We start from the raw sequence: 11502 nt of genomic DNA, 5'->3' as shown, positions 1-11502 counted from the left end.
AGGTTGATGTATTCCATCATAGCTAGTCCCTGTGACCATGGCACTTGGCCATGGATTTATTTTCCCTCCATTCCATCATTATTCACATGACACCTATCGATTGAAGGGTGGATTCAGGACATGTCACTTCCTTTTGGGGGTTGGGAACACCTAATAGGCTCATCTGTTAACCACTTCTACCTAGGGAGGTGACACCATTGCAAGACTAAGGCCCAAATTTTGGAAGAGAAGCCACATATGAAGTGTTATTATGCCCATTTCTTTCAAGATTGGTTCACTTAAATACAATAATGATTGATATAATTGATGATGAAAGTTGTAGCATTAGATATTATGTGTGATTGGCAGGTGGTTTCATCTATAAGTCCAAGAAACTTAACTAGGGTCCAAGTCCTCTAAAAGGGCATATTGACACCCACAAGTGATGCGTTGAGAGCCATGGGACCCTAGATAGTTGTAGAACATTGTTCATATCCATGGGCACCTTCAACACCCACAACTTATGCACTTTGCCCTATATTATTCATGGGATGGTGCACTTGGACCAGTTTGCCACCAACTAGCTTAACATATATATATGGTGTGGTAGTTGATCCAAGGCCCTGATGAGGTTTGTCTCATTCCTTGAGACATGGGAGGGCTAGTGCCATCTTCAGTGCCCTCAACATTGGAACAAAGACTGAGATTTTACCATATAACACCCATGAGACCCAATTTTGTGCCCCAAACCCACATTTGGGGGCCACGAGATGATTTGAACCAAGATATAGGGGTCAACCCATAGATCTTGATTTTACAGGCCTTCTACAATTGTCGCGACACCAAAAGGCTTCAATGTAAGCCCTAAGGAAGCTAATGTAAGCATGATGTTAGCATTTCTGCTAGCATTTGTGGAGATGAAGTTAATTTTGTAAAACCTGGTAGGTTGGCTTGTGACTTAAGCCTTTATTTACACATCATTTTATTATTGTAGGGGCTTCTAGGCTAAAATAAGACATGTTAAAGCACATATATATTAGAGAGACCTCATTTGATCTCTTATCATCATCGCACTTGGAATTTCGGACTCATAGAGGAATTCATGCTTGTTATGTTGTGGAAGATTTGGATCTCTTGGATGCATTTTGACATTTAGAGCTCATTCTTAGATATTTCTTGGAGCTAATCTTTGGATAATGGAAGGAATTCTTGCATATTGATTTGTAAGTCTCTTTATTATTAAATATCTATTTTTCTATGTCTAATGTATGGAATTATTGATTCTAAGTAATGTAAAATGGTGCCCTGATTTGTTGAAAATTAATGGAATTGCTATCTAGATTAATATTACATACATTGCTCATGTATAACGTGCATTGAATAGTCCTAGTGGTGAACTCATTGAATCTCTCTCATGAAAATTCCATTTTTCACTGACTGGGTAAATACTTGAAATTTGTTTGCAAGGGAATCAAATTCTACCTCATTGAAAACAAGCTTAGCTAACCGGAATCACCATCAACTCCATTTTACCAAGGAACAAGGCACTAATACAACTTCTTGGTGATTAATCTCATATTTTATCCATCTTTTTCTCTCCTAAATTCAGTCGTTTCAAGGCTAGGGCTAGAAACTTGGGCTTAGGGTGAAATTCTAGGGAGAGAGGATTTTGGTGGTTGGAGAGCCTAATCATCAAGTACATAGGGTTTTCTATAAAACCTGTCAATTTGGTGGGAATCCACTTCAATTTCATCCATAAATTCTCTTGCCCTAGGTGTTTGCCCTAAGAGGGAAAACCTAGTTTTTCTTCCCTCAACTTAAGGACTTTCTTGAAGGTTTCATGAGCCTTGGCTTAGCTAAAATATATTGTAAAAAATATTTTCTCCTTGCCTTAACCTTGAGTTACTCCAACGCTCATCAAATCAATCAAACCCTAGGTCTTGTGCCTCCATTTCTAGGTATATTCATAGAAAGTGAATTGCTTCCTTGTGAAGCCTTGAACCAAAATTGTGTCTTTCTTGAAGACCTCCTAGCGAGATCATTCCATACCTTAACCCTAGAATACCCAATATAAGTGGTCTTTATCCTACTAGAACTCCTCCCATTAGTGAAAGTTCATAAAGAGCAGGGGGGTTTGTCTATGGTGGCAGTGGGCAACTACCTCATTGTTGTTTATATCTAGTTTATACCTTGTAGGGTTTCCCTCTCTAAGGCATGTTATATTTTATGGCAACAGGGTCATTAGACATCTATTTTTCGATTTCATTCTGATGTCATATTTGCCACATGGATCATTTAAAGTGGGCCATGTGGCATCAAGGTTCGTGCTTATTGGCCAACCAAAAGAGCCCTATTAGCATGCCACGTAGCGGGGTCCTTCACTGCCATGTGGGCCTATCATGATTCGTCACATGTCTTGTTATTTCCACTTGGATCTACCACATGTACACCCAGTAGATGCCTGACACATGTCAACATCTCATTGTGTTGGAAATTAGATAAATCAACACTCCCCGTGTGTTTCACGACATGGACTAACCGCCTCTCGTGGATCATTATCTCTAATGACGTGATTGTTGACTAACACCTACGGGATGATTGCCAACAAGTGGTATCAGAGCGTAGGTCACGAGTTCGATACACACTCGGCTTGCGTTGGGGGGGAGGTTGGACATTAAATAAATCAACACTCCTCGTGTGTTTTCTGACATGGACTAACCGCCTCTCATGGATCCTTATCTCTAGCGACGTGATTGTTGACTAACACCTGCGGGTTTTTGTCTAATGGCAATCGTGATTCCCAACACATTGGTCTGATGGGGGAGGTTAAATGTCGTGCAATATCTAAATACCATCCACCATATAAGCTTTTGACCATCATCAGATTGGTTGAAAGGTGCATGTTGTTTAATTGCATTAAATAATGCACAAGTTCAAGCGCTCGAAGCCGATGATTGATTTGCTAATGTTTGGATCCACCCTCAACATATGCAATCTTTAACAAATTTGGTGACATTTACATAAATTTGGTGTTTTCGGTCCTCATTATTGATGCCAACTTCAAATGATCATAATTTCTCATTCGGGAGGAGTTTTTTCCAAGTGTGAAATATCATTGGAAAGGTCCCAGAGAGGACTATCGAACCATTCCATCCATAGGCTCATTAAGACATCATAAATTCAGGAAAAAAAAAACCTCAGTAAACTTCAAACCTATTTGACTTCACTTGATGAGGGCATGCAAGAGATCTAACATCATTCACTTTGATTCATGAATGACACTACCAATTTCTTAGGCTTTCCCTTTGACATCAATGACAACAATATGTGCAACATTCCCCTAATAATAAAATCATTGCCTTGCCCATGGATGTTTCCTTAAGAACTATTAGGGTTTTACCACGTAAAATATTGTGTACGTTATTTATCTTTGTCATTATTCTTATGCATGAATGCTTGTACATACTCTCAAATACCAACAAGTGGTATCAAAGACATAGGGAGTCGAGGTACACAACAATTGAACTGGGTCAGTAGGCAATGAAACAACGCGGCTTGGACAGGGGTGTGTTGACAACGGAGTGAGCCAATGCGGTCTGGACGGACGTGTGGCGGGGTGAGACAGCGCGGCCTGGACGAAGGTGCGTAATCTTCTCTCTTTTTTTTAATGGCCAAAGGCCTGATGGCAAATCCGATAGAATGGAGAATCTCCAAGACTGGTAGCGAAACGCTTCAAGTATGACAACAACAAGGTTGATGAAAATTGATGGCCAAGGGCCGGTGACCGGAGAACGAGCTCTATGCAGCAGTGAAGCGGCCAAAGGATCGACTGCTCTGATACCAAATGAAGCGAACAAAGTTCCTTCTACAAATTAATTACTCCAAAAGACTTGGAATATAAAGATATCCATGAGGATACAAATATTATATATTAAATGTGTGAATAAGAATATGAATGATTTACAATGACAACGAGAGGTTTGCTTATATATCAAGCGTCTCTTCATGGAGAGTCATGTCTCATTTAGACATGCCTCTTCAACCTAATTATTAATTAACTAATTATTATTTATGGTTATTATCATTTACATTATTTTACATTATTTCTTCTATATTTATTCATAACAGTGTCCCTAAACTAAAGAATAATTTAATTTCTTTGGGAGCTTTGGATTCTAGATGTCATAAGTTTGCGGGTCAAAATGGAGCACTAAAAGTGTCCAAGGGAACTTTATTGGCCATGAAGGCTACTAAAACTAAAAACCTTCACAAGTTGGATGGAAGCACTCAAATCAATGAATCAACAATGATATCTAAGGAGGTGGTTGAGTCCACTTGTTTATACCATTAGCGGCTAGGTCATATAAGCAAGAGAGGAGCTAGGTATTGATAAACTACAAATTACTTCCATATTTGAAATCTTTGAATTTGAATTTCTGCAAACATTGTATATTTGGAAAGCAGTGTAAACAAAAATTTAACACTGGAAACCATGTTAGTACGAGAATTCTTGGTTATATTCACTCTGATGTTTGGAGACCATCCCCTTTTGTGTCTTTCAAACAATCATCATATTTTGTAAGACCTATAGATGAATTCTCTAAAATAGTGTGGGTTTATGTTTTGAAAAGAAAAGTTGATGAGTTTAATACATTTAAATAGTTTAGAATAATGGTACAAAAGAAAGCCGGAAAAACAATTAAATTTTTAAGAACGGCTAAAGAGGGCAAGCTCACTTCTTTAGAGTTCAAAAATTATTAGAAAATAACTAAGATTATAAGACACAAAACTACTACATATATTCATAAAAATGGCATAGCAAAATGGATGAACGTGACTCTTCTAGAAAGAGCAAGAAACGTGCTCAAATAGTGCCAATTTGCAATAATAATTGTGAGAAGACAAAAAACACTACTAATTTTCTTATAAATAAATCACCATCAATTTCAAGAAATTGTTTTGGATGGATCATCCATGCAAATAGCCTTCTTCTTTTTTGTGAAGCTTATGCACTTACCCATAATAATAAACATTTTAAATTAGACCCTAGAACAAAGATGTTTTGAAACTGAAACATGTATCATTAAATCAACAAATACAATTGGAAACCCAACCATCTACAAGCACAAGGAATCAAGAAAAAGATTTACATGATAAAGAAGTCATAGACACTGAAAACATTCAGGGAAATGTGGAGATTCCGTAACCAACATTAAGAAATCTACACAAGAGAGAAACCCTCCTACAAGGTATATTGATTTTACTTCATTTGTTGTTTTGTTATTGGCAGTGGGAAACCTTTTTGTTATCAAGAAGCAATAGATAATATCAATGGTGCCAAATGGAAGGTGGCAATGAAATAATAAATGGATTCCTTGGAGAAGAACAAATCTCAAGAACTAGTAGAACTTCCTAAAGTACAAAGGTTGTTGGACGTAAATGGGTCTACAAATTGAAGAAAGGGGTCGATAGCAATGCCGAAAGGTATAGAGCTAGATTGGCCACAAAAAGTTACTCTTGAATGGAAGGTATAGATTTCCATGAAATTTTTTCGCTAGTTGTTAAGCTTGTATTTGTTCATAACGTGTTGGCATTAGTTGCTTTGCTTTATTTCGAGTTAGAGCAATTAGATGTGAAAATATCATTTCTACATGGAGATTTGGACAAGGAGATATACATTGAACAACCAAAAGATTTCATGCAAAATCACAAAATAAGATTAGTTTGCAAGCTCAAAAAATGATTGGCTAGCCTCAAGAGGTCACATAGGCAATGGTACAAGAAATTTGATTCCTTCATGATGAACCAAAACTATACTAGAAGTGAGTATGACCATTGTGTGTACTTTACTAGTTTGAATGACATATTCATTATCTTAGTGTTATATGTTGATGATATGCTTGTTGCATGCAAAAGCATGGATGAGATCAACATGTTGAAGGCTCAAATGGATAAGACTTGAATATAAAGGAACTAGGAGCAACAAAACAAATCTTGGGCATGGAAATACATAGAGGCAGAGAAAATAGTAAGCTTAGGTTTTCATAACATAAGTATGTTGAAAAGGTATTTGTGAAATTTGGGATGAATAATGTGAAACTTGTCAATATTAATATCCTTCAATATTTTAGAGCCATTGGTGATTATTGCATCACATATAATGGTTGAATGATTGTTTGTGGCTATGTTGATTCAGATTTCGCTGGTGGTTTGGACAAAAGGTCTACTTCAACTTATGTCTCTACTCTTGGAAGGGAACTATTAGTTGAATATCAGAGCTATAGGAAACAATTGCTTTATCTACCACAAAGGCAAAGTATATTAATGGCTCACATGCTTGCAAAGAGGCAAATTGGTTGAAGGTTCTTCTAGGTGAACTTGGAAGATAAAAGAGCAATGTTTTATCTTGTGATTGTAAAATTACCATACATTTGGATACAAATATAGAGTGTCATAATAAGATTGAGCATATTGATTTTGTAAGACGTCATTGATGGAGGTGGAGTAGATCTTAAAAAGGTCCACACTCAAGAAAATTGTGCAACCATGTTCACAAAACCAATGTTGTTAGAAGAGTTGTGGTGGTGTTTGGCTTCTCTTGGCTTACAATAGAGGTGATGAAACGACTTTAGCAAGGTCAAAGCATCACAAAATTGTTAGTAAGGTGGAGATTGTTAGAACATGACAAAAATTTAATTTGAAAAAATGTAAAAACCAAATTTACAAGTTAATTTTGTTACGTTTACTCTAACAATGTCAGTTTATGAAACCAAATGATGGTTATCATAACAAATGTAATTTTATGAAACCCATGAGATTGAAGAGGTTGTAAGTCTGATTGTAAAAATATTCTCCTGATAATAAAATCTTTGCCTTGCCCGTGGATGGTTCCTTGACAAATTGTCAGGGTTTTAACATGTAAAATTGTGTGTACGTAATATATCTCTACCATTATTCTTTTGCATGAACACTTGAAAGATTCTCAAATACCAACAATCTAAACAACAAATAGGAATCCTTCCAAGTTGTTACTTGCCAATTTTACTGCCCTTGCTCTTTAAAGATGATTGTGATGGAAGATGTAAATTGACGAGTTTGGGAACAACGCACCATTGCAACTAATTAGGAATTTAATTTAAACAAAAAATCAATCAAACCATATTGAGGAAAATGAATAGTGTGATGGAAAATATCTATGTAAAAAATGATAAATTCCTCCTCATAACAAAATACATATACGGGTTAATAGATCTCAATATCCAAAGCCTAGAGGTTCATTTCAACAAGTTACAAATGCAATAAAAAAAATAAACATAACATCATTATAGTGTGTGCAATATGTTGAAATGGAATGACTAATCTATGTTCCACCAATTTTCCAGGATGAGGGAACATGGGAATAGGGAGATGCACATGGGAGACAAGTAGGCACACCCTTAAATTATAGCAAAATTCATGGGGTAAGGGAGCGTCAAGGTCCTTATCTCTAAAAGTATAAAAACAAAAATAATATTGATGAAATCCCAACAATAACAATTCAACCTATGAAAATTCATCATGCAATCAAGTGGAAGAGTTATAACCTTGCTAGTCCTAAAATCTTGAAAATTGTTCAGTCTACTGAATTTTAAATGGGATATAATTATATTTTTCCCATATGAAATTTGATGAGGTTGGACTCACTCTCAAACATCCTGAAACAATTAATGGTAATGTTAAAAATTTAAGTGAAACAATAGAAAATTTAAGATAAAGAAAAATGTTAACTTTAAGAAAACGATAGAAAATGAAAGATAAAAGAAAATGTCAACTTTAAGAATTTAACATTACCATTAAATACTAGAGTCACAAACTCTTCAAAGTTGTATCCCCTACCTTTGTTTTGTCTCAAAGGGATGTTAAACAATAATCAAAGGGTGAGGGGCACACCCAAATGCCTCCCTTTTGGGGAAAAACATCCCCCACACTAGGAAAGCATTTCCCCAAAAGGGTGTGTGTAGAAACAAGTTCCTAGCTAGCCCCCAACCCTTAAAGCGTGGGAAATGTGGAGGGCACATCCCCATGAAACATTGATTGTAATTCTACTAATGATATGATTGCTCCATGAATAATAAAAGAAATTAAACATAACATCAATATAGCATATGCAAGATATTGAAATGGAAAGATTGTGTCATTTGTTGTAATGCTACTAATTATATGATTGTTCAACCAAAAACCACTTTGATCGCACCAAAGTCCATAATAATATATGTTATCCACCATAAGAAACTATCAACATTCTTTTTATATTTTAATTTCCTTTCTTATCCATGCATTATAGAAATCTATTAAGCCATGAGAAACACTTCCTTTTGCAATCCGCAGGCTCTAGTTCACATATTATAGTGTATGATCACCCTTTGACTGTCAAAGCTACTCTCCCCCAAAAATGAATCATCAAATCACCTTGATTTGAAAGACATTACTAATATTCAGAACTTAAAGATGTAGTAATTATAAACCTCTAAACCTAGTTGGAATACTGCAAAACTATATACACAATATAAAATAGAGCATTACACCTGCTAAGAAGCTTAAATTGAGTGTGACAAATGTTGAAAATATAATAGTAACAGTCTTCATAATTGTTGTCTAGCTCATGACATGATGTAATTATTATGTATTTATAAAAAGAAGAAGAAAAGGAAAATATTTATTTTGTAAAAGAAATTTATTTAAAGCATGGGTTTCATGCTCAAGTTATTTATCATTAGGTCAAGCATCCATTGTATGCTCCTAGGGCTTCCATGAGTCAAAAGAGTCATTGTCAAAATTGCAAAAAATTCCATTTGGGCATTTGTGTCAAAAGAAGAAAATTATTTTGTAATTAAAAGAGTCTAATGAACTCCCAAGGCCAAGTCCGCCAGCTCTTCATGAGTCGGCCTAAAGAGGCCTATTCGAGCCATTGGAAAATTTATTAATAAGAGGAACTTTGACACCCATTTGAGGATAGACACTTGGGATTCGATCTACAGTTAGAAGAATATGTAAGAAGCCTAGAAGAGAAGGAGAAGACTAGCGAAGAAGGGAAGAAGCCTCAAAAAAGTTTGAAGATCTGAAATTTGTCTTTAAAGCTCACACATGCAAGTACCCTAGGGTTTCTAGGGTTAATATAGGTCCGAAATTGCAGAAGAAGAAGCATTATGTTCTAGCAAGGCCGAAAGGCTAGAAGAGTCTTATTTTGAAGATGATGATGTCTCGCTATCCTTGAAGATCTTGTCTTGCATTGAAGATGTAGTTTTTGGATGGATGGCCTGGTGCTTGGTGGAAGTTCTGGGTGTTGGAAGTCTTTTTTGAAGTTGTTTCTATAAGAAGAGAAATTTTCTTTTAGGAATCCCCTTGGAGGGGCATTTCCCTAGCTTGGAGTCTATTTCTGGTCTCTCTCTTTTGTTTGTGATCTTTTTGTTTGGCAAGTATCTTGATGATAAGAACACAGTATTCATGAAGAAGAACTAATAAGAAATCACAGGTAATTGTCAAAATTAAGAGAAATCAATTAAGAAGAAACCCCAATGCTGCCATAACAGATTTCTCAACATGTTATCAGAGCTAAAGTCAAGACATTGGCAGCTGGAAAAATCACTGTATCATCTCCTCTGTGACCACCTTGAAGGCCGCGGAGATCAAGGACAGGACTAAAGGTTATTTCTTGAGCATCCTTTTGATAGAAGAAAACCCAAATTGCAGTGAAAAAACAGAGTAACTTATCACAGAAGTCTGAAAGTCACAGGCACAGTAACATTGCAAAGGATCCAAGAGCTAAATTAATTAGCAAACAAGGTCACAATACCATTCAAGAGAACCAGAGTTCTAAAAGTATTAAAAGAAGTCTGAATAGTCCTCTTATTATTACAAAGAGGGCCATTTTAGGTTGAAGATTTTGGACATTGTTATAAGAAGCCCTAGACCAATAGGCACATTAAGAATCCTAAGATCTAAAGTATCCAAAAGGAAGACCAAAACTTGCAGTTAGACATCATAGAAGTCCGAAAATTTGTAGCAAGCTATCTCAGAAATCTGAAGGTTGCAAGACGAAGAAACAAAATTGAAATCAAGTGTATATTTATGGGCATCATTATAAGTCATAAACATTGTGCTTAATTTGCAAAACTAGGCTATATGGTTAAAGAAAGTGAAGGTGCTGAGAAGTACTCTTTAGGCATCATCTGTCATCATTTCGAGGGATCTGAGAGGCCTAGACAAGGCAGAAAGTCCAGTGATGAAGCCAAAGTCCTGAACATAAGATTATGGATCTTTAAATCATCTAAAAGATTCGTAAATCATAAGTCTTTGTGCATCTCAAATTCAAGATGTCTCTTGTAAACTAAAAGTAGCAAGGAAGCAAGCTTCTCAAGACCGAGAAGAAGATTGAAGCCTTAAAGAAGACCCAAGGCAGTGAAAGGAGAATTTTGTGTAAACCTATTAATAAGCAACCACAAATCTCTGCCTCGAGGAGAAAAAGAGCAGTCTATCATCTTGAAAAGAGCTTGTTGACTTAGCACCTTGGAAGCTTCTACTATAGCCAATCTTAGAGGAAGCATCTAGCGTCCTAGACCAGCTTGAAGCAAAGTCTATAGCATTGTTTTGCAAGGAAAGCAATAAGCTCGATGGAACATCAAACTTTCAATCATGGAAGACAAAGGTATGTAATCTTGAGGTATGTATAGCATGTTCATTTGTTAAGGATCTAGCATGAAATTTTTCAAGGTTTAGTTGTTTGTATGATTCTAGGATTTGTAATTTTCTTAAAAATTGTTAATATCTCGGGATTGTAAACCCTAGATAGTACATGAAAACCCTAATCATATGGAAACCCTAACCCTATTCTATTTTGTTCCCTTATAGGAACCCTAGCTTTTGATCGCTAAGGTTTGTAGGTAGTCTAGGGAGAAATGGAAAACCTTAGTGAGAATGTTTTGAAAGGTAACATCAAGAATCTTAGGGTTTGGATCCAGAAACTCTAGGAATTCTCCCAAGATTCCATTAAATCCCTAGATTGTCAATATCATAATTATACTCTTGTACTTGCATGTTTTGCTTGGTTGTGCGTGTCAATGAATATTGCAGATATATAACAAAGGAAACAAAATGAGAAAGATACACTGATATTAAGGCCATGAAGAGCATAATGAATAGGAATGGTAACTTGAGCCTTGGGTGCACTGATAAAAGTAGACTCATATGGAGATGGATCATGAAGAGGATGATTTTGTCATGGTAAGAGGGAGCCCTTCAAGAGAGAACCCTTTCAAAGTTTGTAGAAGCAACTCAAGGTATGTTTAGAGTTCTAAGATTTGTAGCAGGTCTCCATCATGTGAGCAGGCACATAGTTTTCAAGAGGTTGTAAAGATGTATGCCTACCTCATACTTGATGACTTTATGATGACATTGAGCATCATGGAAAGAGGGAGTTGTAAGAACCCTAATGACATTGAAGTTTACATTGGTGAGTGAAATATGACCTTGTTACCATATGAAGAT

Source organism: Pinus tabuliformis, chromosome X (assembly GCF_031772625.1).
Source record: "Pinus tabuliformis cultivar Carrire ecotype Pingquan chromosome X, CPIR1, whole genome shotgun sequence".
NCBI lineage: Eukaryota > Viridiplantae > Streptophyta > Pinopsida > Pinales > Pinaceae > Pinus > Pinus tabuliformis.
This window is presented reverse-complemented; position numbering follows the sequence as displayed.